Consider the following 26080-nt stretch of genomic DNA (forward strand, 5'->3'; position numbering starts at 1 on the left):
TGAAGGGTGGGAGATCAGAACCTGCGTACGGGAGCGTACGATATGAAAGAATAAAGTGCGGATGGTTTGACGGGTGCGATCATACCAGCACTAATGCACCGGATCCCATCAGAACTCCGAAGTTAAGCGTGCTTGGGCGAGAGTAGTACTAGGATGGGTGACCCCCTGGGAAGTCCTCGTGTTGCACCCCTTTTTGCGAGTACGTCAATTTTTTTTTCATCATTTCAGTTGCTCTTACTGAGGTGCGAAAATCGATGACCTGCTAGTGGTTGAACAGTGCGAAGAAGGAAGGCACGAAGTTCTTCGCGCGCTGATGACGAGTGGGTCCCACAGCGTTAAACGTGCCGAAAAGCAGCATTTAAGGTCGAAAAGTGCCCAAAACGGCTCGAAACGACCTTTTTTCCGCCCCCGGCTATAGCGGCGGGCTTCGCCCGTGGCTGGGGACGAGGGGCTCGGCGAGAGCTTCGCGATGATATGCTGTGGGTCCCGTAACTCCTTCCGGATCAAAAGTTATGGCCGTCTGAAGGGTGGGAGATCAGAACCTGCGTACGGGAGCGTACGATATGAAAGAATAAAGTGCGGATGGTTTGACGGGTGCGATCATACCAGCACTAATGCACCGGATCCCATCAGAACTCCGAAGTTAAGCGTGCTTGGGCGAGAGTAGTACTAGGATGGGTGACCCCCTGGGAAGTCCTCGTGTTGCACCCCTTTTTGCGAGTACGTCAATTTTTTTTTCATCATTTCAGTTGCTCTTACTGAGGTGCGAAAATCGATGACCTGCTAGTGGTTGAACAGTGCGAAGAAGGAAGGCACGAAGTTCTTCGCGCGCTGATGACGAGTGGGTCCCACAGCGTTAAACGTGCCGAAAAGCAGCATTTAAGGTCGAAAAGTGCCCAAAACGGCTCGAAACGACCTTTTTTCCGCCCCCGGCTATAGCGGCGGGCTTCGCCCGTGGCTGGGGACGAGGGGCTCGGCGAGAGCTTCGCGATGATATGCTGTGGGTCCCGTAACTCCTTCCGGATCAAAAGTTATGGCCGTCTGAAGGGTGGGAGATCAGAACCTGCGTACGGGAGCGTACGATATGAAAGAATAAAGTGCGGATGGTTTGACGGGTGCGATCATACCAGCACTAATGCACCGGATCCCATCAGAACTCCGAAGTTAAGCGTGCTTGGGCGAGAGTAGTACTAGGATGGGTGACCCCCTGGGAAGTCCTCGTGTTGCACCCCTTTTTGCGAGTACGTCAATTTTTTTTTCATCATTTCAGTTGCTCTTACTGAGGTGCGAAAATCGATGACCTGCTAGTGGTTGAACAGTGCGAAGAAGGAAGGCACGAAGTTCTTCGCGCGCTGATGACGAGTGGGTCCCACAGCGTTAAACGTGCCGAAAAGCAGCATTTAAGGTCGAAAAGTGCCCAAAACGGCTCGAAACGACCTTTTTTCCGCCCCCGGCTATAGCGGCGGGCTTCGCCCGTGGCTGGGGACGAGGGGCTCGGCGAGAGCTTCGCGATGATATGCTGTGGGTCCCGTAACTCCTTCCGGATCAAAAGTTATGGCCGTCTGAAGGGTGGGAGATCAGAACCTGCGTACGGGAGCGTACGATATGAAAGAATAAAGTGCGGATGGTTTGACGGGTGCGATCATACCAGCACTAATGCACCGGATCCCATCAGAACTCCGAAGTTAAGCGTGCTTGGGCGAGAGTAGTACTAGGATGGGTGACCCCCTGGGAAGTCCTCGTGTTGCACCCCTTTTTGCGAGTACGTCAATTTTTTTTTCATCATTTCAGTTGCTCTTACTGAGGTGCGAAAATCGATGACCTGCTAGTGGTTGAACAGTGCGAAGAAGGAAGGCACGAAGTTCTTCGCGCGCTGATGACGAGTGGGTCCCACAGCGTTAAACGTGCCGAAAAGCAGCATTTAAGGTCGAAAAGTGCCCAAAACGGCTCGAAACGACCTTTTTTCCGCCCCCGGCTATAGCGGCGGGCTTCGCCCGTGGCTGGGGACGAGGGGCTCGGCGAGAGCTTCGCGATGATATGCTGTGGGTCCCGTAACTCCTTCCGGATCAAAAGTTATGGCCGTCTGAAGGGTGGGAGATCAGAACCTGCGTACGGGAGCGTACGATATGAAAGAATAAAGTGCGGATGGTTTGACGGGTGCGATCATACCAGCACTAATGCACCGGATCCCATCAGAACTCCGAAGTTAAGCGTGCTTGGGCGAGAGTAGTACTAGGATGGGTGACCCCCTGGGAAGTCCTCGTGTTGCACCCCTTTTTGCGAGTACGTCAATTTTTTTTTCATCATTTCAGTTGCTCTTACTGAGGTGCGAAAATCGATGACCTGCTAGTGGTTGAACAGTGCGAAGAAGGAAGGCACGAAGTTCTTCGCGCGCTGATGACGAGTGGGTCCCACAGCGTTAAACGTGCCGAAAAGCAGCATTTAAGGTCGAAAAGTGCCCAAAACGGCTCGAAACGACCTTTTTTCCGCCCCCGGCTATAGCGGCGGGCTTCGCCCGTGGCTGGGGACGAGGGGCTCGGCGAGAGCTTCGCGATGATATGCTGTGGGTCCCGTAACTCCTTCCGGATCAAAAGTTATGGCCGTCTGAAGGGTGGGAGATCAGAACCTGCGTACGGGAGCGTACGATATGAAAGAATAAAGTGCGGATGGTTTGACGGGTGCGATCATACCAGCACTAATGCACCGGATCCCATCAGAACTCCGAAGTTAAGCGTGCTTGGGCGAGAGTAGTACTAGGATGGGTGACCCCCTGGGAAGTCCTCGTGTTGCACCCCTTTTTGCGAGTACGTCAATTTTTTTTTCATCATTTCAGTTGCTCTTACTGAGGTGCGAAAATCGATGACCTGCTAGTGGTTGAACAGTGCGAAGAAGGAAGGCACGAAGTTCTTCGCGCGCTGATGACGAGTGGGTCCCACAGCGTTAAACGTGCCGAAAAGCAGCATTTAAGGTCGAAAAGTGCCCAAAACGGCTCGAAACGACCTTTTTTCCGCCCCCGGCTATAGCGGCGGGCTTCGCCCGTGGCTGGGGACGAGGGGCTCGGCGAGAGCTTCGCGATGATATGCTGTGGGTCCCGTAACTCCTTCCGGATCAAAAGTTATGGCCGTCTGAAGGGTGGGAGATCAGAACCTGCGTACGGGAGCGTACGATATGAAAGAATAAAGTGCGGATGGTTTGACGGGTGCGATCATACCAGCACTAATGCACCGGATCCCATCAGAACTCCGAAGTTAAGCGTGCTTGGGCGAGAGTAGTACTAGGATGGGTGACCCCCTGGGAAGTCCTCGTGTTGCACCCCTTTTTGCGAGTACGTCAATTTTTTTTTCATCATTTCAGTTGCTCTTACTGAGGTGCGAAAATCGATGACCTGCTAGTGGTTGAACAGTGCGAAGAAGGAAGGCACGAAGTTCTTCGCGCGCTGATGACGAGTGGGTCCCACAGCGTTAAACGTGCCGAAAAGCAGCATTTAAGGTCGAAAAGTGCCCAAAACGGCTCGAAACGACCTTTTTTCCGCCCCCGGCTATAGCGGCGGGCTTCGCCCGTGGCTGGGGACGAGGGGCTCGGCGAGAGCTTCGCGATGATATGCTGTGGGTCCCGTAACTCCTTCCGGATCAAAAGTTATGGCCGTCTGAAGGGTGGGAGATCAGAACCTGCGTACGGGAGCGTACGATATGAAAGAATAAAGTGCGGATGGTTTGACGGGTGCGATCATACCAGCACTAATGCACCGGATCCCATCAGAACTCCGAAGTTAAGCGTGCTTGGGCGAGAGTAGTACTAGGATGGGTGACCCCCTGGGAAGTCCTCGTGTTGCACCCCTTTTTGCGAGTACGTCAATTTTTTTTTCATCATTTCAGTTGCTCTTACTGAGGTGCGAAAATCGATGACCTGCTAGTGGTTGAACAGTGCGAAGAAGGAAGGCACGAAGTTCTTCGCGCGCTGATGACGAGTGGGTCCCACAGCGTTAAACGTGCCGAAAAGCAGCATTTAAGGTCGAAAAGTGCCCAAAACGGCTCGAAACGACCTTTTTTCCGCCCCCGGCTATAGCGGCGGGCTTCGCCCGTGGCTGGGGACGAGGGGCTCGGCGAGAGCTTCGCGATGATATGCTGTGGGTCCCGTAACTCCTTCCGGATCAAAAGTTATGGCCGTCTGAAGGGTGGGAGATCAGAACCTGCGTACGGGAGCGTACGATATGAAAGAATAAAGTGCGGATGGTTTGACGGGTGCGATCATACCAGCACTAATGCACCGGATCCCATCAGAACTCCGAAGTTAAGCGTGCTTGGGCGAGAGTAGTACTAGGATGGGTGACCCCCTGGGAAGTCCTCGTGTTGCACCCCTTTTTGCGAGTACGTCAATTTTTTTTTCATCATTTCAGTTGCTCTTACTGAGGTGCGAAAATCGATGACCTGCTAGTGGTTGAACAGTGCGAAGAAGGAAGGCACGAAGTTCTTCGCGCGCTGATGACGAGTGGGTCCCACAGCGTTAAACGTGCCGAAAAGCAGCATTTAAGGTCGAAAAGTGCCCAAAACGGCTCGAAACGACCTTTTTTCCGCCCCCGGCTATAGCGGCGGGCTTCGCCCGTGGCTGGGGACGAGGGGCTCGGCGAGAGCTTCGCGATGATATGCTGTGGGTCCCGTAACTCCTTCCGGATCAAAAGTTATGGCCGTCTGAAGGGTGGGAGATCAGAACCTGCGTACGGGAGCGTACGATATGAAAGAATAAAGTGCGGATGGTTTGACGGGTGCGATCATACCAGCACTAATGCACCGGATCCCATCAGAACTCCGAAGTTAAGCGTGCTTGGGCGAGAGTAGTACTAGGATGGGTGACCCCCTGGGAAGTCCTCGTGTTGCACCCCTTTTTGCGAGTACGTCAATTTTTTTTTCATCATTTCAGTTGCTCTTACTGAGGTGCGAAAATCGATGACCTGCTAGTGGTTGAACAGTGCGAAGAAGGAAGGCACGAAGTTCTTCGCGCGCTGATGACGAGTGGGTCCCACAGCGTTAAACGTGCCGAAAAGCAGCATTTAAGGTCGAAAAGTGCCCAAAACGGCTCGAAACGACCTTTTTTCCGCCCCCGGCTATAGCGGCGGGCTTCGCCCGTGGCTGGGGACGAGGGGCTCGGCGAGAGCTTCGCGATGATATGCTGTGGGTCCCGTAACTCCTTCCGGATCAAAAGTTATGGCCGTCTGAAGGGTGGGAGATCAGAACCTGCGTACGGGAGCGTACGATATGAAAGAATAAAGTGCGGATGGTTTGACGGGTGCGATCATACCAGCACTAATGCACCGGATCCCATCAGAACTCCGAAGTTAAGCGTGCTTGGGCGAGAGTAGTACTAGGATGGGTGACCCCCTGGGAAGTCCTCGTGTTGCACCCCTTTTTGCGAGTACGTCAATTTTTTTTTCATCATTTCAGTTGCTCTTACTGAGGTGCGAAAATCGATGACCTGCTAGTGGTTGAACAGTGCGAAGAAGGAAGGCACGAAGTTCTTCGCGCGCTGATGACGAGTGGGTCCCACAGCGTTAAACGTGCCGAAAAGCAGCATTTAAGGTCGAAAAGTGCCCAAAACGGCTCGAAACGACCTTTTTTCCGCCCCCGGCTATAGCGGCGGGCTTCGCCCGTGGCTGGGGACGAGGGGCTCGGCGAGAGCTTCGCGATGATATGCTGTGGGTCCCGTAACTCCTTCCGGATCAAAAGTTATGGCCGTCTGAAGGGTGGGAGATCAGAACCTGCGTACGGGAGCGTACGATATGAAAGAATAAAGTGCGGATGGTTTGACGGGTGCGATCATACCAGCACTAATGCACCGGATCCCATCAGAACTCCGAAGTTAAGCGTGCTTGGGCGAGAGTAGTACTAGGATGGGTGACCCCCTGGGAAGTCCTCGTGTTGCACCCCTTTTTGCGAGTACGTCAATTTTTTTTTCATCATTTCAGTTGCTCTTACTGAGGTGCGAAAATCGATGACCTGCTAGTGGTTGAACAGTGCGAAGAAGGAAGGCACGAAGTTCTTCGCGCGCTGATGACGAGTGGGTCCCACAGCGTTAAACGTGCCGAAAAGCAGCATTTAAGGTCGAAAAGTGCCCAAAACGGCTCGAAACGACCTTTTTTCCGCCCCCGGCTATAGCGGCGGGCTTCGCCCGTGGCTGGGGACGAGGGGCTCGGCGAGAGCTTCGCGATGATATGCTGTGGGTCCCGTAACTCCTTCCGGATCAAAAGTTATGGCCGTCTGAAGGGTGGGAGATCAGAACCTGCGTACGGGAGCGTACGATATGAAAGAATAAAGTGCGGATGGTTTGACGGGTGCGATCATACCAGCACTAATGCACCGGATCCCATCAGAACTCCGAAGTTAAGCGTGCTTGGGCGAGAGTAGTACTAGGATGGGTGACCCCCTGGGAAGTCCTCGTGTTGCACCCCTTTTTGCGAGTACGTCAATTTTTTTTTCATCATTTCAGTTGCTCTTACTGAGGTGCGAAAATCGATGACCTGCTAGTGGTTGAACAGTGCGAAGAAGGAAGGCACGAAGTTCTTCGCGCGCTGATGACGAGTGGGTCCCACAGCGTTAAACGTGCCGAAAAGCAGCATTTAAGGTCGAAAAGTGCCCAAAACGGCTCGAAACGACCTTTTTTCCGCCCCCGGCTATAGCGGCGGGCTTCGCCCGTGGCTGGGGACGAGGGGCTCGGCGAGAGCTTCGCGATGATATGCTGTGGGTCCCGTAACTCCTTCCGGATCAAAAGTTATGGCCGTCTGAAGGGTGGGAGATCAGAACCTGCGTACGGGAGCGTACGATATGAAAGAATAAAGTGCGGATGGTTTGACGGGTGCGATCATACCAGCACTAATGCACCGGATCCCATCAGAACTCCGAAGTTAAGCGTGCTTGGGCGAGAGTAGTACTAGGATGGGTGACCCCCTGGGAAGTCCTCGTGTTGCACCCCTTTTTGCGAGTACGTCAATTTTTTTTTCATCATTTCAGTTGCTCTTACTGAGGTGCGAAAATCGATGACCTGCTAGTGGTTGAACAGTGCGAAGAAGGAAGGCACGAAGTTCTTCGCGCGCTGATGACGAGTGGGTCCCACAGCGTTAAACGTGCCGAAAAGCAGCATTTAAGGTCGAAAAGTGCCCAAAACGGCTCGAAACGACCTTTTTTCCGCCCCCGGCTATAGCGGCGGGCTTCGCCCGTGGCTGGGGACGAGGGGCTCGGCGAGAGCTTCGCGATGATATGCTGTGGGTCCCGTAACTCCTTCCGGATCAAAAGTTATGGCCGTCTGAAGGGTGGGAGATCAGAACCTGCGTACGGGAGCGTACGATATGAAAGAATAAAGTGCGGATGGTTTGACGGGTGCGATCATACCAGCACTAATGCACCGGATCCCATCAGAACTCCGAAGTTAAGCGTGCTTGGGCGAGAGTAGTACTAGGATGGGTGACCCCCTGGGAAGTCCTCGTGTTGCACCCCTTTTTGCGAGTACGTCAATTTTTTTTTCATCATTTCAGTTGCTCTTACTGAGGTGCGAAAATCGATGACCTGCTAGTGGTTGAACAGTGCGAAGAAGGAAGGCACGAAGTTCTTCGCGCGCTGATGACGAGTGGGTCCCACAGCGTTAAACGTGCCGAAAAGCAGCATTTAAGGTCGAAAAGTGCCCAAAACGGCTCGAAACGACCTTTTTTCCGCCCCCGGCTATAGCGGCGGGCTTCGCCCGTGGCTGGGGACGAGGGGCTCGGCGAGAGCTTCGCGATGATATGCTGTGGGTCCCGTAACTCCTTCCGGATCAAAAGTTATGGCCGTCTGAAGGGTGGGAGATCAGAACCTGCGTACGGGAGCGTACGATATGAAAGAATAAAGTGCGGATGGTTTGACGGGTGCGATCATACCAGCACTAATGCACCGGATCCCATCAGAACTCCGAAGTTAAGCGTGCTTGGGCGAGAGTAGTACTAGGATGGGTGACCCCCTGGGAAGTCCTCGTGTTGCACCCCTTTTTGCGAGTACGTCAATTTTTTTTTCATCATTTCAGTTGCTCTTACTGAGGTGCGAAAATCGATGACCTGCTAGTGGTTGAACAGTGCGAAGAAGGAAGGCACGAAGTTCTTCGCGCGCTGATGACGAGTGGGTCCCACAGCGTTAAACGTGCCGAAAAGCAGCATTTAAGGTCGAAAAGTGCCCAAAACGGCTCGAAACGACCTTTTTTCCGCCCCCGGCTATAGCGGCGGGCTTCGCCCGTGGCTGGGGACGAGGGGCTCGGCGAGAGCTTCGCGATGATATGCTGTGGGTCCCGTAACTCCTTCCGGATCAAAAGTTATGGCCGTCTGAAGGGTGGGAGATCAGAACCTGCGTACGGGAGCGTACGATATGAAAGAATAAAGTGCGGATGGTTTGACGGGTGCGATCATACCAGCACTAATGCACCGGATCCCATCAGAACTCCGAAGTTAAGCGTGCTTGGGCGAGAGTAGTACTAGGATGGGTGACCCCCTGGGAAGTCCTCGTGTTGCACCCCTTTTTGCGAGTACGTCAATTTTTTTTTCATCATTTCAGTTGCTCTTACTGAGGTGCGAAAATCGATGACCTGCTAGTGGTTGAACAGTGCGAAGAAGGAAGGCACGAAGTTCTTCGCGCGCTGATGACGAGTGGGTCCCACAGCGTTAAACGTGCCGAAAAGCAGCATTTAAGGTCGAAAAGTGCCCAAAACGGCTCGAAACGACCTTTTTTCCGCCCCCGGCTATAGCGGCGGGCTTCGCCCGTGGCTGGGGACGAGGGGCTCGGCGAGAGCTTCGCGATGATATGCTGTGGGTCCCGTAACTCCTTCCGGATCAAAAGTTATGGCCGTCTGAAGGGTGGGAGATCAGAACCTGCGTACGGGAGCGTACGATATGAAAGAATAAAGTGCGGATGGTTTGACGGGTGCGATCATACCAGCACTAATGCACCGGATCCCATCAGAACTCCGAAGTTAAGCGTGCTTGGGCGAGAGTAGTACTAGGATGGGTGACCCCCTGGGAAGTCCTCGTGTTGCACCCCTTTTTGCGAGTACGTCAATTTTTTTTTCATCATTTCAGTTGCTCTTACTGAGGTGCGAAAATCGATGACCTGCTAGTGGTTGAACAGTGCGAAGAAGGAAGGCACGAAGTTCTTCGCGCGCTGATGACGAGTGGGTCCCACAGCGTTAAACGTGCCGAAAAGCAGCATTTAAGGTCGAAAAGTGCCCAAAACGGCTCGAAACGACCTTTTTTTCCGCCCCCGGCTATAGCGGCGGGCTTCGCCCGTGGCTGGGGACGAGGGGCTCGGCGAGAGCTTCGCGATGATATGCTGTGGGTCCCGTAACTCCTTCCGGATCAAAAGTTATGGCCGTCTGAAGGGTGGGAGATCAGAACCTGCGTACGGGAGCGTACGATATGAAAGAATAAAGTGCGGATGGTTTGACGGGTGCGATCATACCAGCACTAATGCACCGGATCCCATCAGAACTCCGAAGTTAAGCGTGCTTGGGCGAGAGTAGTACTAGGATGGGTGACCCCCTGGGAAGTCCTCGTGTTGCACCCCTTTTTGCGAGTACGTCAATTTTTTTTTCATCATTTCAGTTGCTCTTACTGAGGTGCGAAAATCGATGACCTGCTAGTGGTTGAACAGTGCGAAGAAGGAAGGCACGAAGTTCTTCGCGCGCTGATGACGAGTGGGTCCCACAGCGTTAAACGTGCCGAAAAGCAGCATTTAAGGTCGAAAAGTGCCCAAAACGGCTCGAAACGACCTTTTTTCCGCCCCCGGCTATAGCGGCGGGCTTCGCCCGTGGCTGGGGACGAGGGGCTCGGCGAGAGCTTCGCGATGATATGCTGTGGGTCCCGTAACTCCTTCCGGATCAAAAGTTATGGCCGTCTGAAGGGTGGGAGATCAGAACCTGCGTACGGGAGCGTACGATATGAAAGAATAAAGTGCGGATGGTTTGACGGGTGCGATCATACCAGCACTAATGCACCGGATCCCATCAGAACTCCGAAGTTAAGCGTGCTTGGGCGAGAGTAGTACTAGGATGGGTGACCCCCTGGGAAGTCCTCGTGTTGCACCCCTTTTTGCGAGTACGTCAATTTTTTTTTCATCATTTCAGTTGCTCTTACTGAGGTGCGAAAATCGATGACCTGCTAGTGGTTGAACAGTGCGAAGAAGGAAGGCACGAAGTTCTTCGCGCGCTGATGACGAGTGGGTCCCACAGCGTTAAACGTGCCGAAAAGCAGCATTTAAGGTCGAAAAGTGCCCAAAACGGCTCGAAACGACCTTTTTTCCGCCCCCGGCTATAGCGGCGGGCTTCGCCCGTGGCTGGGGACGAGGGGCTCGGCGAGAGCTTCGCGATGATATGCTGTGGGTCCCGTAACTCCTTCCGGATCAAAAGTTATGGCCGTCTGAAGGGTGGGAGATCAGAACCTGCGTACGGGAGCGTACGATATGAAAGAATAAAGTGCGGATGGTTTGACGGGTGCGATCATACCAGCACTAATGCACCGGATCCCATCAGAACTCCGAAGTTAAGCGTGCTTGGGCGAGAGTAGTACTAGGATGGGTGACCCCCTGGGAAGTCCTCGTGTTGCACCCCTTTTTGCGAGTACGTCAATTTTTTTTTCATCATTTCAGTTGCTCTTACTGAGGTGCGAAAATCGATGACCTGCTAGTGGTTGAACAGTGCGAAGAAGGAAGGCACGAAGTTCTTCGCGCGCTGATGACGAGTGGGTCCCACAGCGTTAAACGTGCCGAAAAGCAGCATTTAAGGTCGAAAAGTGCCCAAAACGGCTCGAAACGACCTTTTTTCCGCCCCCGGCTATAGCGGCGGGCTTCGCCCGTGGCTGGGGACGAGGGGCTCGGCGAGAGCTTCGCGATGATATGCTGTGGGTCCCGTAACTCCTTCCGGATCAAAAGTTATGGCCGTCTGAAGGGTGGGAGATCAGAACCTGCGTACGGGAGCGTACGATATGAAAGAATAAAGTGCGGATGGTTTGACGGGTGCGATCATACCAGCACTAATGCACCGGATCCCATCAGAACTCCGAAGTTAAGCGTGCTTGGGCGAGAGTAGTACTAGGATGGGTGACCCCCTGGGAAGTCCTCGTGTTGCACCCCTTTTTGCGAGTACGTCAATTTTTTTTTCATCATTTCAGTTGCTCTTACTGAGGTGCGAAAATCGATGACCTGCTAGTGGTTGAACAGTGCGAAGAAGGAAGGCACGAAGTTCTTCGCGCGCTGATGACGAGTGGGTCCCACAGCGTTAAACGTGCCGAAAAGCAGCATTTAAGGTCGAAAAGTGCCCAAAACGGCTCGAAACGACCTTTTTTCCGCCCCCGGCTATAGCGGCGGGCTTCGCCCGTGGCTGGGGACGAGGGGCTCGGCGAGAGCTTCGCGATGATATGCTGTGGGTCCCGTAACTCCTTCCGGATCAAAAGTTATGGCCGTCTGAAGGGTGGGAGATCAGAACCTGCGTACGGGAGCGTACGATATGAAAGAATAAAGTGCGGATGGTTTGACGGGTGCGATCATACCAGCACTAATGCACCGGATCCCATCAGAACTCCGAAGTTAAGCGTGCTTGGGCGAGAGTAGTACTAGGATGGGTGACCCCCTGGGAAGTCCTCGTGTTGCACCCCTTTTTGCGAGTACGTCAATTTTTTTTTCATCATTTCAGTTGCTCTTACTGAGGTGCGAAAATCGATGACCTGCTAGTGGTTGAACAGTGCGAAGAAGGAAGGCACGAAGTTCTTCGCGCGCTGATGACGAGTGGGTCCCACAGCGTTAAACGTGCCGAAAAGCAGCATTTAAGGTCGAAAAGTGCCCAAAACGGCTCGAAACGACCTTTTTTCCGCCCCCGGCTATAGCGGCGGGCTTCGCCCGTGGCTGGGGACGAGGGGCTCGGCGAGAGCTTCGCGATGATATGCTGTGGGTCCCGTAACTCCTTCCGGATCAAAAGTTATGGCCGTCTGAAGGGTGGGAGATCAGAACCTGCGTACGGGAGCGTACGATATGAAAGAATAAAGTGCGGATGGTTTGACGGGTGCGATCATACCAGCACTAATGCACCGGATCCCATCAGAACTCCGAAGTTAAGCGTGCTTGGGCGAGAGTAGTACTAGGATGGGTGACCCCCTGGGAAGTCCTCGTGTTGCACCCCTTTTTGCGAGTACGTCAATTTTTTTTTCATCATTTCAGTTGCTCTTACTGAGGTGCGAAAATCGATGACCTGCTAGTGGTTGAACAGTGCGAAGAAGGAAGGCACGAAGTTCTTCGCGCGCTGATGACGAGTGGGTCCCACAGCGTTAAACGTGCCGAAAAGCAGCATTTAAGGTCGAAAAGTGCCCAAAACGGCTCGAAACGACCTTTTTTCCGCCCCCGGCTATAGCGGCGGGCTTCGCCCGTGGCTGGGGACGAGGGGCTCGGCGAGAGCTTCGCGATGATATGCTGTGGGTCCCGTAACTCCTTCCGGATCAAAAGTTATGGCCGTCTGAAGGGTGGGAGATCAGAACCTGCGTACGGGAGCGTACGATATGAAAGAATAAAGTGCGGATGGTTTGACGGGTGCGATCATACCAGCACTAATGCACCGGATCCCATCAGAACTCCGAAGTTAAGCGTGCTTGGGCGAGAGTAGTACTAGGATGGGTGACCCCCTGGGAAGTCCTCGTGTTGCACCCCTTTTTGCGAGTACGTCAATTTTTTTTTCATCATTTCAGTTGCTCTTACTGAGGTGCGAAAATCGATGACCTGCTAGTGGTTGAACAGTGCGAAGAAGGAAGGCACGAAGTTCTTCGCGCGCTGATGACGAGTGGGTCCCACAGCGTTAAACGTGCCGAAAAGCAGCATTTAAGGTCGAAAAGTGCCCAAAACGGCTCGAAACGACCTTTTTTCCGCCCCCGGCTATAGCGGCGGGCTTCGCCCGTGGCTGGGGACGAGGGGCTCGGCGAGAGCTTCGCGATGATATGCTGTGGGTCCCGTAACTCCTTCCGGATCAAAAGTTATGGCCGTCTGAAGGGTGGGAGATCAGAACCTGCGTACGGGAGCGTACGATATGAAAGAATAAAGTGCGGATGGTTTGACGGGTGCGATCATACCAGCACTAATGCACCGGATCCCATCAGAACTCCGAAGTTAAGCGTGCTTGGGCGAGAGTAGTACTAGGATGGGTGACCCCCTGGGAAGTCCTCGTGTTGCACCCCTTTTTGCGAGTACGTCAATTTTTTTTTCATCATTTCAGTTGCTCTTACTGAGGTGCGAAAATCGATGACCTGCTAGTGGTTGAACAGTGCGAAGAAGGAAGGCACGAAGTTCTTCGCGCGCTGATGACGAGTGGGTCCCACAGCGTTAAACGTGCCGAAAAGCAGCATTTAAGGTCGAAAAGTGCCCAAAACGGCTCGAAACGACCTTTTTTCCGCCCCCGGCTATAGCGGCGGGCTTCGCCCGTGGCTGGGGACGAGGGGCTCGGCGAGAGCTTCGCGATGATATGCTGTGGGTCCCGTAACTCCTTCCGGATCAAAAGTTATGGCCGTCTGAAGGGTGGGAGATCAGAACCTGCGTACGGGAGCGTACGATATGAAAGAATAAAGTGCGGATGGTTTGACGGGTGCGATCATACCAGCACTAATGCACCGGATCCCATCAGAACTCCGAAGTTAAGCGTGCTTGGGCGAGAGTAGTACTAGGATGGGTGACCCCCTGGGAAGTCCTCGTGTTGCACCCCTTTTTGCGAGTACGTCAATTTTTTTTTCATCATTTCAGTTGTTCTTACTGAGGTGCGAAAATCGATGACCTGCTAGTGGTTGAACAGTGCGAAGAAGGAAGGCACGAAGTTCTTCGCGCGCTGATGACGAGTGGGTCCCACAGCGTTAAACGTGCCGAAAAGCAGCATTTAAGGTCGAAAAGTGCCCAAAACGGCTCGAAACGACCTTTTTTCCGCCCCCGGCTATAGCGGCGGGCTTCGCCCGTGGCTGGGGACGAGGGGCTCGGCGAGAGCTTCGCGATGATATGCTGTGGGTCCCGTAACTCCTTCCGGATCAAAAGTTATGGCCGTCTGAAGGGTGGGAGATCAGAACCTGCGTACGGGAGCGTACGATATGAAAGAATAAAGTGCGGATGGTTTGACGGGTGCGATCATACCAGCACTAATGCACCGGATCCCATCAGAACTCCGAAGTTAAGCGTGCTTGGGCGAGAGTAGTACTAGGATGGGTGACCCCCTGGGAAGTCCTCGTGTTGCACCCCTTTTTGCGAGTACGTCAATTTTTTTTTCATCATTTCAGTTGCTCTTACTGAGGTGCGAAAATCGATGACCTGCTAGTGGTTGAACAGTGCGAAGAAGGAAGGCACGAAGTTCTTCGCGCGCTGATGACGAGTGGGTCCCACAGCGTTAAACGTGCCGAAAAGCAGCATTTAAGGTCGAAAAGTGCCCAAAACGGCTCGAAACGACCTTTTTTCCGCCCCCGGCTATAGCGGCGGGCTTCGCCCGTGGCTGGGGACGAGGGGCTCGGCGAGAGCTTCGCGATGATATGCTGTGGGTCCCGTAACTCCTTCCGGATCAAAAGTTATGGCCGTCTGAAGGGTGGGAGATCAGAACCTGCGTACGGGAGCGTACGATATGAAAGAATAAAGTGCGGATGGTTTGACGGGTGCGATCATACCAGCACTAATGCACCGGATCCCATCAGAACTCCGAAGTTAAGCGTGCTTGGGCGAGAGTAGTACTAGGATGGGTGACCCCCTGGGAAGTCCTCGTGTTGCACCCCTTTTTGCGAGTACGTCAATTTTTTTTTCATCATTTCAGTTGCTCTTACTGAGGTGCGAAAATCGATGACCTGCTAGTGGTTGAACAGTGCGAAGAAGGAAGGCACGAAGTTCTTCGCGCGCTGATGACGAGTGGGTCCCACAGCGTTAAACGTGCCGAAAAGCAGCATTTAAGGTCGAAAAGTGCCCAAAACGGCTCGAAACGACCTTTTTTCCGCCCCCGGCTATAGCGGCGGGCTTCGCCCGTGGCTGGGGACGAGGGGCTCGGCGAGAGCTTCGCGATGATATGCTGTGGGTCCCGTAACTCCTTCCGGATCAAAAGTTATGGCCGTCTGAAGGGTGGGAGATCAGAACCTGCGTACGGGAGCGTACGATATGAAAGAATAAAGTGCGGATGGTTTGATGGGTGCGATCATACCAGCACTAATGCACCGGATCCCATCAGAACTCCGAAGTTAAGCGTGCTTGGGCGAGAGTAGTACTAGGATGGGTGACCCCCTGGGAAGTCCTCGTGTTGCACCCCTTTTTGCGAGTACGTCAATTTTTTTTCATCATTTCAGTTGCTCTTACTGAGGTGCGAAAATCGATGACCTGCTAGTGGTTGAACAGTGCGAAGAAGGAAGGCACGAAGTTCTTCGCGCGCTGATGACGAGTGGGTCCCACAGCGTTAAACGTGCCGAAAAGCAGCATTTAAGGTCGAAAAGTGCCCAAAACGGCTCGAAACGACCTTTTTTCCGCCCCCGGCTATAGCGGCGGGCTTCGCCCGTGGCTGGGGACGAGGGGCTCGGCGAGAGCTTCGCGATGATATGCTGTGGGTCCCGTAACTCCTTCCGGATCAAAAGTTATGGCCGTCTGAAGGGTGGGAGATCAGAACCTGCGTACGGGAGCGTACGATATGAAAGAATAAAGTGCGGATGGTTTGATGGGTGCGATCATACCAGCACTAATGCACCGGATCCCATCAGAACTCCGAAGTTAAGCGTGCTTGGGCGAGAGTAGTACTAGGATGGGTGACCCCCTGGGAAGTCCTCGTGTTGCACCCCTTTTTGCGAGTACGTCAATTTTTTTTTCATCATTTCAGTTGCTCTTACTGAGGTGCGAAAATCGATGACCTGCTAGTGGTTGAACAGTGCGAAGAAGGAAGGCACGAAGTTCTTCGCGCGCTGATGACGAGTGGGTCCCACAGCGTTGAACGTGCCGAAAAGCAGCATTAAAGGTCGAAAAGTGCCCAAAACAGCTCGAAACGACCTTTTTTCCGCCCCCGGCTATAGCGGCGGGCTTCGCCCGAGGCTGGGGACGAGGGGCTCGGCGAGAGCTTCGCGATGATATGCTGTGGGTCCCGTAACTCCTTCCGGATCAAAAGTTATGGCCGTCTGAAGGGTGGGAGATCAGAACCTGCGTACGGGAGCGTACGATATGAAAGAATAAAGTGCGGATGGTTTGATGGGTGCGATCATACCAGCACTAATGCACCGGATCCCATCAGAACTCCGAAGTTAAGCGTGCTTGGGCGAGAGTAGTACTAGGATGGGTGACCCCCTGGGAAGTCCTCGTGTTGCACCCCTTTTTGCGAGTACGTCAATTTTTTTTTCATCATTTCAGTTGCTCTTACTGAGGTGCGAAAATCGATGACCTGCTAGTGGTTGAACAGTGCGAAGAAGGAAGGCACGAAGTTCTTCGCGCGCTGATGACGAGTGGGTCCCACAGCGTTAAACGTGCCGAAAAGCAGCATTTAAGGTCGAAAAGTGCCCAAAACGGCTCGAAACGACCTTTTTTCCGCCCCCGGCTATAGCGGCGGGCTTTGCCCGTGGCTGGGGACGAGGGGCTCGGCGAGAGCTTCGCGATGATATGCTGTGGGTCCCGTAACTCCTTCCGGATCAAAAGTTATGGCCGTCTGAAGGGTGGGAGATCAGAACCTGCGTACGGGAGCGTACGATATGAAAGAATAAAGTGCGGATGGTTTGATGGGTGCGATCATACCAGCACTAATGCACCGGATCCCATCAGAACTCCGAAGTTAAGCGTGCTTGGGCGAGAGTAGTACTAGGATGGGTGACCCCCTGGGAAGTCCTCGTGTTGCACCCCTTTTTGCGAGTACGTCAATTTTTTTTTCATCATTTCAGTTGCTCTTACTGAGGTGCGAAAATCGATGACCTGCTAGTGGTTGAAGAGTGCTGAAGTAGGAAGGCACGAAGTTCTTCGCGCGCTGATAACGAGTGGGTCCCACAGCGTTAAACGTGCCGAAAAGCAGCATTTAAGGTCGAAAAGTGCCCAAAACGGCTCGAAACGACCTTTTTTCCGCCCCCGGCATTAGCGGCGGGCTTCGCCCGGGGCTGGGGAAGGGGGGCTCGGCGAGAGCTTCGCGATGATATGCTGTGGGTCCCGTAACTCCTTCCGGTTCAAAAGTTATGGCCGTCTGAAGGGTGGGAGATCAGAACCTGCGTACGGGAGCGTACGATATGAAAGAATAAAGTGCGGATGGTTTGATGGGTGCGATCATACCAGCACTAATGCACCGGATCCCATCAGAACTCCGAAGTTAAGCGTGCTTGGGCGAGAGTAGTACTAGGATGGGTGACCCCCTGGGAAGTCCTCGTGTTGCACCCCTTTTTGCGAGTACGTCAATTTTTTTTCATCATTTCAGTTGCTCTTACTGAGGTGCGAAAATCGATGACCTGCTAGTGGTTGAAGAGTGCGAAGTAGGAAGGCACGAAGTTCTTCGCGCGCTGATAACGAGTGGGTCCCACAGCGTTAAACGTGCCGAAAAGCAGCATTTAAGGTCGAAAAGTGCCCAAAACGGCTCGAAACGACCTTTTTTCCGCCCCCGGCATTAGCGGCGGGCTTCGCCCGGGGCTGGGGAAGGGGGGCTCGGCGAGAGCTTCGCGATGATATGCTGTGGGTCCCGTAACTCCTTCCGGTTCAAAAGTTATGGCCGTCTGAAGGGTGGGAGATCAGAACCTGCGTACGGGAGCGTACGATATGAAAGAATAAAGTGCGGATGGTTTGATGGGTGCGATCATACCAGCACTAATGCACCGGATCCCATCAGAACTCCGAAGTTAAGCGTGCTTGGGCGAGAGTAGTACTAGGATGGGTGACCCCCGGGGAAGTCCTCGTGTTGCACCACTTTTTGCGAGTACGTCAATTTTTTTTCATCATTTCAGTTGCCCTTACTGAGGTGCGAAAATCGATGACCTGCTAGTGGTTGAAGAGTGTGAAGTAGGAAGGCACGAAGTTCTTCGCGCGCTGATAACGAGTGGGTCCCACAGCGTTAAACGTGCCGAAAAAGCAGCATTTAAGGTCGAAAAGTGCCCAAAACGGCTCGTAACGACCTTTTTTCCGCCCCCGGCATTAGCGGCGGGCTTCGCCCGGGGCTGGGGAAGGGGGGCTCGGCGAGAGCTTCGCGATGATATGCTGTGGGTCCCGTAACTCCTTCCGGTTCAAAAGTTATGGCCGTCTGAAGGGTGGGAGATCAGAACCTGCGTACGGGAGCGTACGATATGAAAGAATAAAGTGCGGATGGTTTGATGGGTGCGATCATACCAGCACTAATGTGCCGGATCCCATCAGAACTCCGAAGTTAAGCGTGCTTGGGCGAGAGTAGTACTAGGATGGGTGACCCCCTGGGAAGTCCTCGTGTTGCACCCCTTTTTGCGAGTACGTCAATTTTTTTTCATCATTTCAGTTGCTCTTACTGAGGTGCGAAAATCGATGACCTGCTAGTGGTTGAAGAGTGCGAAGTAGGAAGGCACGAAGTTCTTCGCGCGCTGATAACGAGTGGGTCCCACAGCGTTAAACGTGCCGAAAAGCAGCATTTAAGGTCGAAAAGTGCCCTAAAACGGCTCGAAACGACCTTTTTTCCGCCCCCGGCATTAGCGGTGGGCTTCGCCCGTGGCTGGGGAAGGGGGGCTCGGCGAGAGCTTCGCGATGATATGCTGTGGGTCCCGTAACTCCTTCCGGTTCAAAAGTTATGGCCGTCTGAAGGGTGGGAGATCAGAACCTGCGTACGGGAGCGTACGATATGAAAGAATAAAGTGCGGATGGTTTGATGGGTGCGATCATACCAGCACTAATGCACCGGATCCCATCAGAACTCCGAAGTTAAGCGTGCTTGGGCGAGAGTAGTACTAGGATGGGTGACCCCCGGGGAAGTCCTCGTGTTGCACCACTTTTTGCGAGTACGTCAATTTTTTTTCATCATTTCAGTTGCCCTTACTGAGGTGCGAAAATCGATGACCTGCTAGTGGTTGAAGAGTGTGAAGTAGGAAGGCACGAAGTTCTTCGCGCGCTGATAACGAGTGGGTCCCACAGCGTTAAACGTGCCGAAAAAGCAGCATTTAAGGTCGAAAAGTGCCCAAAACGGCTCGTAACGACCTTTTTTCCGCCCCCGGCATTAGCGGCGGGCTTCGCCCGGGGCTGGGGAAGGGGGGCTCGGCGAGAGCTTCGCGATGATATGCTGTGGGTCCCGTAACTCCTTCCGGTTCAAAAGTTATGGCCGTCTGAAGGGTGGGAGATCAGAACCTGCGTACGGGAGCGTACGATATGAAAGAATAAAGTGCGGATGGTTTGATGGGTGCGATCATACCAGCACTAATGTGCCGGATCCCATCAGAACTCCGAAGTTAAGCGTGCTTGGGCGAGAGTAGTACTAGGATGGGTGACCCCCTGGGAAGTCCTCGTGTTGCACCCCTTTTTGCGAGTACGTCAATTTTTTTTCATCATTTCAGTTGCTCTTACTGAGGTGCGAAAATCGATGACCTGCTAGTGGTTGAAGAGTGCGAAGTAGGAAGGCACGAAGTTCTTCGCGCGCTGATAACGAGTGGGTCCCACAGCGTTAAACGTGCCGAAAAGAAGCATTTAAGGTCGAAAAGTGCCTAAAACGGCTCGAAACGACCTTTTTTCCGCCCCCGGCATTAGCGGTGGGCTTCGCCCGTGGCTGGGGACGAGGGGCTCGGCGAGAGCTTCGCGATGATATGCTGTGGGTCCCGTAACTCCTTCCGGTTCAAAAGTTATGGCCGTCTGAAGGGTGGGAGATCAGAACCTGCGTACGGGAGCGTACGATATGAAAGAATAAAGTGCGGATGGTTTGATGGGTGCGATCATACCAGCACTAATGCACCGGATCCCATCAGAACTCCGAAGTTAAGCGTGCTTGGGCGAGAGTAGTACTAGGATGGGTGACCCCCGGGGAAGTCCTCGTGTTGCACCACTTTTTGCGAGTACGTCAATTTTTTTTCATCATTTCAGTTGCCCTTACTGAGGTGCGAAAATCGATGACCTGCTAGTGGTTGAAGAGTGTGAAGTAGGAAGGCACGAAGTTCTTCGCGCGCTGATAACGAGTGGGTCCCACAGCGTTAAACGTGCCGAAAAAGCAGCATTTAAGGTCGAAAAGTGCCCAAAACGGCTCGTAACGACCTTTTTTCCGCCCCCGGCATTAGCGGCGGGCTTCGCCCGGGGCTGGGGAAGGGGGGCTCGGCGAGAGCTTCGCGATGATATGCTGTGGGTCCCGTAACTCCTTCCGGTTCAAAAGTTATGGCCGTCTGAAGGGTGGGAGATCAGAACCTGCGTACGGGAGCGTACGATATGAAAGAATAAAGTGCGGATGGTTTGATGGGTGCGATCATACCAGCACTAATGTGCCGGATCCCATCAGAACTCCGAAGTTAAGCGTGCTTGGGCGAGAGTAGTACTAGGATGGGTGACCCCCTGGGAAGTCCTCGTGTTGCACCCCTTTTTGCGAGTACGTCAATTTTTTTTCATCATTTCAGTTGCTCTTACTGAGGTGCGAAAATCGATGACCTGCTAGTGGTTGAAGAGTGCGAAGTAGGAAGGCACGAAGTTCTTCGCGCGCTGATAACGAGTGGGTCCCACAGCGTTAAACGTGCCGAAAAGAAGCATTTAAGGTCGAAAAGTGCCTAAAACGGCTCGAAACGACCTTTTTTCCGCCCCCGGCATTAGCGGTGGGCTTCGCCCGTGGCTGGGGACGAGGGGCTCGGCGAGAGCTTCGCGATGATATGCTGTGGGTCCCGTAACTCCTTCCGGTTCAAAAGTTATGGCCGTCTGAAGGGTGGGAGATCAGAACCTGCGTACGGGAGCGTACGATATGAAAGAATAAAGTGCGGATGGTTTGATGGGTGCGATCATACCAGCACTAATGCACCGGATCCCATCAGAACTCCGAAGTTAAGCGTGCTTGGGCGAGAGTAGTACTAGGATGGGTGACCCCCGGGGAAGTCCTCGTGTTGCACCACTTTTTGCGAGTACGTCAATTTTTTTTCATCATTTCAGTTGCCCTTACTGAGGTGCGAAAATCGATGACCTGCTAGTGGTTGAAGAGTGTGAAGTAGGAAGGCACGAAGTTCTTCGCGCGCTGATAACGAGTGGGTCCCACAGCGTTAAACGTGCCGAAAAAGCAGCATTTAAGGTCGAAAAGTGCCCAAAACGGCTCGTAACGACCTTTTTTCCGCCCCCGGCATTAGCGGCGGGCTTCGCCCGGGGCTGGGGAAGGGGGGCTCGGCGAGAGCTTCGCGATGATATGCTGTGGGTCCCGTAACTCCTTCCGGTTCAAAAGTTATGGCCGTCTGAAGGGTGGGAGATCAGAACCTGCGTACGGGAGCGTACGATATGAAAGAATAAAGTGCGGATGGTTTGATGGGTGCGATCATACCAGCACTAATGTGCCGGATCCCATCAGAACTCCGAAGTTAAGCGTGCTTGGGCGAGAGTAGTACTAGGATGGGTGACCCCCTGGGAAGTCCTCGTGTTGCACCCCTTTTTGCGAGTACGTCAATTTTTTTTCATCATTTCAGTTGCTCTTACTGAGGTGCGAAAATCGATGACCTGCTAGTGGTTGAAGAGTGCGAAGTAGGAAGGCACGAAGTTCTTCGCGCGCTGATAACGAGTGGGTCCCACAGCGTTAAACGTGCCGAAAAGAAGCATTTAAGGTCGAAAAGTGCCCAAAACGGCTCGAAACGACCTTTTTTCCGCCCCCGGCATTAGCGGCGGGCTTCGCCCGGGCTGGGGAAGGGGGGCTCGGCGAGAGCTTCGCGATGATATGCTGTGGGTCCCGTAACTCCTTCCGGTTCAAAAGTTATGGCCGTCTGAAGGGTGGGAGATCAGAACCTGCGTACGGGAGCGTACGATATGAAAGAATAAAGTGCGGATGGTTTGATGGGTGCGATCATACCAGCACTAATGCACCGGATCCCATCAGAACTCCGAAGTTAAGCGTGCTTGGGCGAGAGTAGTACTAGGATGGGTGACCCCCTGGGAAGTCCTCGTGTTGCACCACTTTTTGCGAGTACGTCAATTTTTTTTCATCATTTCAGTTGCCCTTACTGAGGTGCGAAAATCGATGACCTGCTAGTGGTTGAAGAGTGTGAAGTAGGAAGGCACGAAGTTCTTCGCGCGCTGATAACGAGTGGGTCCCACAGCGTTAAACGTGCCGAAAAGCAGCATTTAAGGTCGAAAAGTGCCCAAAACGGCTCGAAACGACCTTTTTTCCGCCCCCGGCATTAGCGGCGGGCTTCGCCCGGGGCTGGGGAAGGGGGGCTCGGCGAGAGCTTCGCGATGATATGCTGTGGGTCCCGTAACTCCTTCCGGTTCAAAAGTTATGGCCGTCTGAAGGGTGGGAGATCAGAACCTGCGTACGGGAGCGTACGATATGAAAGAATAAAGTGCGGATGGTTTGATGGGTGCGATCATACCAGCACTAATGTGCAGGATCCCATCAGAACTCCGAAGTTAAGCGTGCTTGGGCGAGAGTAGTACTAGGATGGGTGACCCCCTGGGAAGTCCTCGTGTTGCACCCCTTTTTGCGAGTACGTCAATTTTTTTTCATCATTTCAGTTGCTCTTACTGAGGTGCGAAAATCGATGACCTGCTAGTGGTTGAAGAGTGCGAAGTAGGAAGGCACGAAGTTCTTCGCGCGCTGATAACGAGTGGGTCCCACAGCGTTAAACGTGCCGAAAAAGCAGCATTTAAGGTCGAAAAGTGCCCAAAACGGCTCGAAACGACCTTTTTTCCGCCCCCGGCATTAGCGGCGGGCTTCGCCCGGGGCTGGGGAAGGGGGGCTCGGCGAGAGCTTCGCGATGATATGCTGTGGGTCCCGTAACTCCTTCCGGTTCAAAAGTTATGGCCGTCTGAAGGGTGGGAGATCAGAACCTGCGTACGGGAGCGTACGATATGAAAGAATAAAGTGCGGATGGTTTGATGGGTGCGATCATACCAGCACTAATGCACCGGATCCCATCAGAACTCCGAAGTTAAGCGTGCTTGGGCGAGAGTAGTACTAGGATGGGTGACCCCCGGGGAAGTCCTCGTGTTGCACCACTTTTTGCGAGTACGTCAATTTTTTTTCATCATTTCAGTTGCCCTTACTGAGGTGCGAAAATCGATGACCTGCTAGTGGTTGAAGAGTGTGAAGTAGGAAGGCACGAAGTTCTTCGCGCGCTGATAACGAGTGGGTCCCACAGCGTTAAACGTGCCGAAAAAGCAGCATTTAAGGTCGAAAAGTGCCCAAAACGGCTCGAAACGACCTTTTTTCCGCCCCCGGCATTAGCGGCGGGCTTCGCCCGGGGCTGGGGAAGGGGGGCTCGGCGAGAGCTTCGCGATGATATGCTGTGGGTCCCGTAACTCCTTCCGGTTCAAAAGTTATGGCCGTCTGAAGGGTGGGAGATCAGAACCTGCGTACGGGAGCGTACGATATGAAAGAATAAAGTGCGGATGGTTTGATGGGTGCGATCATACCAGCACTAATGCACCGGATCCCATCAGAACTCCGAAGTTAAGCGTGCTTGGGCGAGAGTAGTACTAGGATGGGTGACCCCCTGGGAAGTCCTCGTGTTGCACCACTTTTTGCGAGTACGTCAATTTTTTTTCATCATTTCAGTTGCCCTTACTGAGGTGCGAAAATCGATGACCTGCTAGTGGTTGAAGAGTGCGAAGTAGGAAGGCACGAAGTTCTTCGCGCGCTGATAACGAGTGGGTCCCACAGCGTTAAACGTGCCGAAAAGCAGCATTTAAGGTCGAAAAGTGCCCAAAACGGCTCGAAACGACCTTTTTTCCGCCCCCGGCATTAGCGGCGGGCTTCGCCCGGGGCTGGGGAAGGGGGGCTCGGCGAGAGCTTCGCGATGATATGCTGTGGGTCCCGTAACTCCTTCCGGTTCAAAAGTTATGGCCGTCTGAAGGGTGGGAGATCAGAACCTGCGTACGGGAGCGTACGATATGAAAGAATAAAGTGCGGATGGTTTGATGGGTGCGATCATACCAGCACTAATGCACCGGATCCCATCAGAACTCCGAAGTTAAGCGTGCTTGGGCGAGAGTAGTACTAGGATGGGTGACCCCCTGGGAAGTCCTCGTGTTGCACCCCTTTTTGCGAGTACGTCAATTTTTTTTCATCATTTCAGTTGCTCTTACTGAGGTGCGAAAATCGATGACCTGCTAGTGGTTGAAGAGTGCGAAGTAGGAAGGCACGAAGTTCTTCGCGCGCTGATAACGAGTGGGTCCCACAGCGTTAAACGTGCCGAAAAGAAGCATTTAAGGTCGAAAAGTGCCCAAAACGGCTCGAAACGACCTTTTTTCCGCCCCCGGCATTAGCGGCGGGCTTCGCCCGGGGCTGGGGAAGGGGGGCTCGGCGAGAGCTTCGCGATGATATGCTGTGGGTCCCGTAACTCCTTCCGGTTCAAAAGTTATGGCCGTCTGAAGGGTGGGAGATCAGAACCTGCGTACGGGAGCGTACGATATGAAAGAATAAAGTGCGGATGGTTTGATGGGTGCGATCATACCAGCACTAATGCACCGGATCCCATCAGAACTCCGAAGTTAAGCGTGCTTGGGCGAGAGTAGTACTAGGATGGGTGACCCCCGGGGAAGTCCTCGTGTTGCACCACTTTTTGCGAGTACGTCAATTTTTTTTCATCATTTCAGTTGCCCTTACTGAGGTGCGAAAATCGATGACCTGCTAGTGGTTGAAGAGTGTGAAGTAGGAAGGCACGAAGTTCTTCGCGCGCTGATAACGAGTGGGTCCCACAGCGTTAAACGTGCCGAAAAGCAGCATTTAAGGTCGAAAAGTGCCCAAAACGGCTCGAAACGACCTTTTTTCCGCCCCCGGCATTAGCGGCGGGCTTCGCCCGGGGCTGGGGAAGGGGGGCTCGGCGAGAGCTTCGCGATGATATGCTGTGGGTCCCGTAACTCCTTCCGGTTCAAAAGTTATGGCCGTCTGAAGGGTGGGAGATCAGAACCTGCGTACGGGAGCGTACGATATGAAAGAATAAAGTGCGGATGGTTTGATGGGTGCGATCATACCAGCACTAATGCACCGGATCCCATCAGAACTCCGAAGTTAAGCGTGCTTGGGCGAGAGTAGTACTAGGATGGGTGACCCCCTGGGAAGTCCTCGTGTTGCACCCCTTTTTGCGAGTACGTCAATTTTTTTTCATCATTTCAGTTGCTCTTACTGAGGTGCGAAAATCGATGACCTGCTAGTGGTTGAAGAGTGCGAAGTAGGAAGGCACGAAGTTCTTCGCGCGCTGATAACGAGTGGGTCCCACAGCGTTAAACGTGCCGAAAAGCAGCATTTAAGGTCGAAAAGTGCCCAAAACGGCTCGAAACGACCTTTTTTCCGCCCCCGGCATTAGCGGCGGGCTTCGCCCGGGGCTGGGGAAGGGGGGCTCGGCGAGAGCTTCGCGATGATATGCTGTGGGTCCCGTAACTCCTTCCGGTTCAAAAGTTATGGCCGTCTGAAGGGTGGGAGATCAGAACCTGCGTACGGGAGCGTACGATATGAAAGAATAAAGTGCGGATGGTTTGATGGGTGCGATCATACCAGCACTAATGCACCGGATCCCATCAGAACTCCGAAGTTAAGCGTGCTTGGGCGAGAGTAGTACTAGGATGGGTGACCCCCTGGGAAGTCCTCGTGTTGCACCCCTTTTTGCGAGTACGTCAATTTTTTTTCATCATTTCAGTTGCCCTTACTGAGGTGCGAAAATCGATGACCTGCTAGTGGTTGAAGAGTGCGAAGTAGGAAGGCACGAAGTTCTTCGCGCGCTGATAACGAGTGGGTCCCACAGCGTTAAACGTGCCGAAAAGCAGCATTTAAGGTCGAAAAGTGCCCAAAACGGCTCGAAACGACCTTTTTTCCGCCCCCGGCATTAGCGGCGGGCTTCGCCCGGGGCTGGGGAAGGGGGGCTCGGCGAGAGCTTCGCGATGATATGCTGTGGGTCCCGTAACTCCTTCCGGTTCAAAAGTTATGGCCGTCTGAAGGGTGGGAGATCAGAACCTGCGTACGGGAGCGTACG

At 53.4% G+C, this 26080-nt stretch overlaps 50 non-coding genes across 50 annotated transcripts; all 50 read left to right on the forward strand.

Moving 5' to 3' along the window:
- The first annotated feature begins 71 nt into the window (after positions 1 to 71).
- LOC121772785 lies at positions 72 to 190 on the forward strand. Its single transcript, XR_006044399.1, has one exon. It is a non-coding gene; the product is annotated as a 5S ribosomal RNA (ribosomal RNA).
- A 402-nt stretch (positions 191 to 592) lies between these two features.
- LOC121772786 lies at positions 593 to 711 on the forward strand. The gene has a single exon (XR_006044400.1). It is a non-coding gene; the product is annotated as a 5S ribosomal RNA (ribosomal RNA).
- Positions 712 to 1113: 402 nt separating this feature from the next.
- On the forward strand, positions 1114 to 1232 carry LOC121772787. The gene has a single exon (XR_006044401.1). It is a non-coding gene; the product is annotated as a 5S ribosomal RNA (ribosomal RNA).
- Positions 1233 to 1634: 402 nt separating this feature from the next.
- On the forward strand, positions 1635 to 1753 carry LOC121772788. The gene has a single exon (XR_006044402.1). It is a non-coding gene; the product is annotated as a 5S ribosomal RNA (ribosomal RNA).
- Positions 1754 to 2155: 402 nt separating this feature from the next.
- Positions 2156 to 2274, forward strand: LOC121772789. Its single transcript, XR_006044403.1, has one exon. It is a non-coding gene; the product is annotated as a 5S ribosomal RNA (ribosomal RNA).
- Positions 2275 to 2676: 402 nt separating this feature from the next.
- LOC121772791 lies at positions 2677 to 2795 on the forward strand. Its single transcript, XR_006044405.1, has one exon. It is a non-coding gene; the product is annotated as a 5S ribosomal RNA (ribosomal RNA).
- A 402-nt stretch (positions 2796 to 3197) lies between these two features.
- On the forward strand, positions 3198 to 3316 carry LOC121772792. The gene has a single exon (XR_006044406.1). It is a non-coding gene; the product is annotated as a 5S ribosomal RNA (ribosomal RNA).
- Positions 3317 to 3718: 402 nt separating this feature from the next.
- LOC121772793 lies at positions 3719 to 3837 on the forward strand. Its single transcript, XR_006044407.1, has one exon. It is a non-coding gene; the product is annotated as a 5S ribosomal RNA (ribosomal RNA).
- A 402-nt stretch (positions 3838 to 4239) lies between these two features.
- LOC121772794 lies at positions 4240 to 4358 on the forward strand. Its single transcript, XR_006044408.1, has one exon. It is a non-coding gene; the product is annotated as a 5S ribosomal RNA (ribosomal RNA).
- Positions 4359 to 4760: 402 nt separating this feature from the next.
- LOC121772795 lies at positions 4761 to 4879 on the forward strand. Its single transcript, XR_006044409.1, has one exon. It is a non-coding gene; the product is annotated as a 5S ribosomal RNA (ribosomal RNA).
- A 402-nt stretch (positions 4880 to 5281) lies between these two features.
- LOC121772796 lies at positions 5282 to 5400 on the forward strand. The gene has a single exon (XR_006044410.1). It is a non-coding gene; the product is annotated as a 5S ribosomal RNA (ribosomal RNA).
- Positions 5401 to 5802: 402 nt separating this feature from the next.
- On the forward strand, positions 5803 to 5921 carry LOC121772797. The gene has a single exon (XR_006044411.1). It is a non-coding gene; the product is annotated as a 5S ribosomal RNA (ribosomal RNA).
- A 402-nt stretch (positions 5922 to 6323) lies between these two features.
- Positions 6324 to 6442, forward strand: LOC121772798. Its single transcript, XR_006044412.1, has one exon. It is a non-coding gene; the product is annotated as a 5S ribosomal RNA (ribosomal RNA).
- Positions 6443 to 6844: 402 nt separating this feature from the next.
- On the forward strand, positions 6845 to 6963 carry LOC121772799. The gene has a single exon (XR_006044413.1). It is a non-coding gene; the product is annotated as a 5S ribosomal RNA (ribosomal RNA).
- A 402-nt stretch (positions 6964 to 7365) lies between these two features.
- Positions 7366 to 7484, forward strand: LOC121772800. Its single transcript, XR_006044414.1, has one exon. It is a non-coding gene; the product is annotated as a 5S ribosomal RNA (ribosomal RNA).
- Positions 7485 to 7886: 402 nt separating this feature from the next.
- LOC121772802 lies at positions 7887 to 8005 on the forward strand. The gene has a single exon (XR_006044416.1). It is a non-coding gene; the product is annotated as a 5S ribosomal RNA (ribosomal RNA).
- A 402-nt stretch (positions 8006 to 8407) lies between these two features.
- Positions 8408 to 8526, forward strand: LOC121772803. Its single transcript, XR_006044417.1, has one exon. It is a non-coding gene; the product is annotated as a 5S ribosomal RNA (ribosomal RNA).
- Positions 8527 to 8928: 402 nt separating this feature from the next.
- On the forward strand, positions 8929 to 9047 carry LOC121772804. The gene has a single exon (XR_006044418.1). It is a non-coding gene; the product is annotated as a 5S ribosomal RNA (ribosomal RNA).
- A 403-nt stretch (positions 9048 to 9450) lies between these two features.
- LOC121772805 lies at positions 9451 to 9569 on the forward strand. The gene has a single exon (XR_006044419.1). It is a non-coding gene; the product is annotated as a 5S ribosomal RNA (ribosomal RNA).
- Positions 9570 to 9971: 402 nt separating this feature from the next.
- On the forward strand, positions 9972 to 10090 carry LOC121772806. Its single transcript, XR_006044420.1, has one exon. It is a non-coding gene; the product is annotated as a 5S ribosomal RNA (ribosomal RNA).
- Positions 10091 to 10492: 402 nt separating this feature from the next.
- Positions 10493 to 10611, forward strand: LOC121772807. Its single transcript, XR_006044421.1, has one exon. It is a non-coding gene; the product is annotated as a 5S ribosomal RNA (ribosomal RNA).
- A 402-nt stretch (positions 10612 to 11013) lies between these two features.
- Positions 11014 to 11132, forward strand: LOC121772808. The gene has a single exon (XR_006044422.1). It is a non-coding gene; the product is annotated as a 5S ribosomal RNA (ribosomal RNA).
- A 402-nt stretch (positions 11133 to 11534) lies between these two features.
- On the forward strand, positions 11535 to 11653 carry LOC121772809. Its single transcript, XR_006044423.1, has one exon. It is a non-coding gene; the product is annotated as a 5S ribosomal RNA (ribosomal RNA).
- A 402-nt stretch (positions 11654 to 12055) lies between these two features.
- Positions 12056 to 12174, forward strand: LOC121772810. Its single transcript, XR_006044424.1, has one exon. It is a non-coding gene; the product is annotated as a 5S ribosomal RNA (ribosomal RNA).
- A 402-nt stretch (positions 12175 to 12576) lies between these two features.
- On the forward strand, positions 12577 to 12695 carry LOC121772811. Its single transcript, XR_006044425.1, has one exon. It is a non-coding gene; the product is annotated as a 5S ribosomal RNA (ribosomal RNA).
- A 402-nt stretch (positions 12696 to 13097) lies between these two features.
- On the forward strand, positions 13098 to 13216 carry LOC121772813. Its single transcript, XR_006044427.1, has one exon. It is a non-coding gene; the product is annotated as a 5S ribosomal RNA (ribosomal RNA).
- A 402-nt stretch (positions 13217 to 13618) lies between these two features.
- On the forward strand, positions 13619 to 13737 carry LOC121772814. Its single transcript, XR_006044428.1, has one exon. It is a non-coding gene; the product is annotated as a 5S ribosomal RNA (ribosomal RNA).
- Positions 13738 to 14139: 402 nt separating this feature from the next.
- On the forward strand, positions 14140 to 14258 carry LOC121772815. The gene has a single exon (XR_006044429.1). It is a non-coding gene; the product is annotated as a 5S ribosomal RNA (ribosomal RNA).
- A 402-nt stretch (positions 14259 to 14660) lies between these two features.
- Positions 14661 to 14779, forward strand: LOC121772816. The gene has a single exon (XR_006044430.1). It is a non-coding gene; the product is annotated as a 5S ribosomal RNA (ribosomal RNA).
- Positions 14780 to 15181: 402 nt separating this feature from the next.
- On the forward strand, positions 15182 to 15300 carry LOC121772817. The gene has a single exon (XR_006044431.1). It is a non-coding gene; the product is annotated as a 5S ribosomal RNA (ribosomal RNA).
- Positions 15301 to 15701: 401 nt separating this feature from the next.
- LOC121772818 lies at positions 15702 to 15820 on the forward strand. Its single transcript, XR_006044432.1, has one exon. It is a non-coding gene; the product is annotated as a 5S ribosomal RNA (ribosomal RNA).
- A 402-nt stretch (positions 15821 to 16222) lies between these two features.
- LOC121772819 lies at positions 16223 to 16341 on the forward strand. Its single transcript, XR_006044433.1, has one exon. It is a non-coding gene; the product is annotated as a 5S ribosomal RNA (ribosomal RNA).
- Positions 16342 to 16743: 402 nt separating this feature from the next.
- Positions 16744 to 16862, forward strand: LOC121772820. Its single transcript, XR_006044434.1, has one exon. It is a non-coding gene; the product is annotated as a 5S ribosomal RNA (ribosomal RNA).
- Positions 16863 to 17265: 403 nt separating this feature from the next.
- LOC121772821 lies at positions 17266 to 17384 on the forward strand. The gene has a single exon (XR_006044435.1). It is a non-coding gene; the product is annotated as a 5S ribosomal RNA (ribosomal RNA).
- A 401-nt stretch (positions 17385 to 17785) lies between these two features.
- Positions 17786 to 17904, forward strand: LOC121772875. The gene has a single exon (XR_006044487.1). It is a non-coding gene; the product is annotated as a 5S ribosomal RNA (ribosomal RNA).
- Positions 17905 to 18306: 402 nt separating this feature from the next.
- Positions 18307 to 18425, forward strand: LOC121772853. Its single transcript, XR_006044465.1, has one exon. It is a non-coding gene; the product is annotated as a 5S ribosomal RNA (ribosomal RNA).
- A 402-nt stretch (positions 18426 to 18827) lies between these two features.
- Positions 18828 to 18946, forward strand: LOC121772876. Its single transcript, XR_006044488.1, has one exon. It is a non-coding gene; the product is annotated as a 5S ribosomal RNA (ribosomal RNA).
- A 402-nt stretch (positions 18947 to 19348) lies between these two features.
- On the forward strand, positions 19349 to 19467 carry LOC121772854. The gene has a single exon (XR_006044466.1). It is a non-coding gene; the product is annotated as a 5S ribosomal RNA (ribosomal RNA).
- Positions 19468 to 19868: 401 nt separating this feature from the next.
- LOC121772877 lies at positions 19869 to 19987 on the forward strand. The gene has a single exon (XR_006044489.1). It is a non-coding gene; the product is annotated as a 5S ribosomal RNA (ribosomal RNA).
- Positions 19988 to 20389: 402 nt separating this feature from the next.
- LOC121772855 lies at positions 20390 to 20508 on the forward strand. The gene has a single exon (XR_006044467.1). It is a non-coding gene; the product is annotated as a 5S ribosomal RNA (ribosomal RNA).
- Positions 20509 to 20909: 401 nt separating this feature from the next.
- LOC121772878 lies at positions 20910 to 21028 on the forward strand. The gene has a single exon (XR_006044490.1). It is a non-coding gene; the product is annotated as a 5S ribosomal RNA (ribosomal RNA).
- Positions 21029 to 21430: 402 nt separating this feature from the next.
- LOC121772856 lies at positions 21431 to 21549 on the forward strand. The gene has a single exon (XR_006044468.1). It is a non-coding gene; the product is annotated as a 5S ribosomal RNA (ribosomal RNA).
- A 400-nt stretch (positions 21550 to 21949) lies between these two features.
- Positions 21950 to 22068, forward strand: LOC121772845. Its single transcript, XR_006044458.1, has one exon. It is a non-coding gene; the product is annotated as a 5S ribosomal RNA (ribosomal RNA).
- A 401-nt stretch (positions 22069 to 22469) lies between these two features.
- Positions 22470 to 22588, forward strand: LOC121772902. The gene has a single exon (XR_006044513.1). It is a non-coding gene; the product is annotated as a 5S ribosomal RNA (ribosomal RNA).
- A 402-nt stretch (positions 22589 to 22990) lies between these two features.
- Positions 22991 to 23109, forward strand: LOC121772879. The gene has a single exon (XR_006044491.1). It is a non-coding gene; the product is annotated as a 5S ribosomal RNA (ribosomal RNA).
- Positions 23110 to 23511: 402 nt separating this feature from the next.
- Positions 23512 to 23630, forward strand: LOC121772847. The gene has a single exon (XR_006044460.1). It is a non-coding gene; the product is annotated as a 5S ribosomal RNA (ribosomal RNA).
- Positions 23631 to 24031: 401 nt separating this feature from the next.
- Positions 24032 to 24150, forward strand: LOC121772822. The gene has a single exon (XR_006044436.1). It is a non-coding gene; the product is annotated as a 5S ribosomal RNA (ribosomal RNA).
- A 401-nt stretch (positions 24151 to 24551) lies between these two features.
- Positions 24552 to 24670, forward strand: LOC121772881. Its single transcript, XR_006044493.1, has one exon. It is a non-coding gene; the product is annotated as a 5S ribosomal RNA (ribosomal RNA).
- Positions 24671 to 25071: 401 nt separating this feature from the next.
- On the forward strand, positions 25072 to 25190 carry LOC121772824. The gene has a single exon (XR_006044438.1). It is a non-coding gene; the product is annotated as a 5S ribosomal RNA (ribosomal RNA).
- A 401-nt stretch (positions 25191 to 25591) lies between these two features.
- On the forward strand, positions 25592 to 25710 carry LOC121772825. Its single transcript, XR_006044439.1, has one exon. It is a non-coding gene; the product is annotated as a 5S ribosomal RNA (ribosomal RNA).
- Positions 25711 to 26080: the final 370 nt, after the last annotated feature.

The sequence above is a fragment of the Salvia splendens genome, chromosome 16 (genome assembly GCF_004379255.2).
Source record: "Salvia splendens isolate huo1 chromosome 16, SspV2, whole genome shotgun sequence".
NCBI lineage: Eukaryota > Viridiplantae > Streptophyta > Magnoliopsida > Lamiales > Lamiaceae > Salvia > Salvia splendens.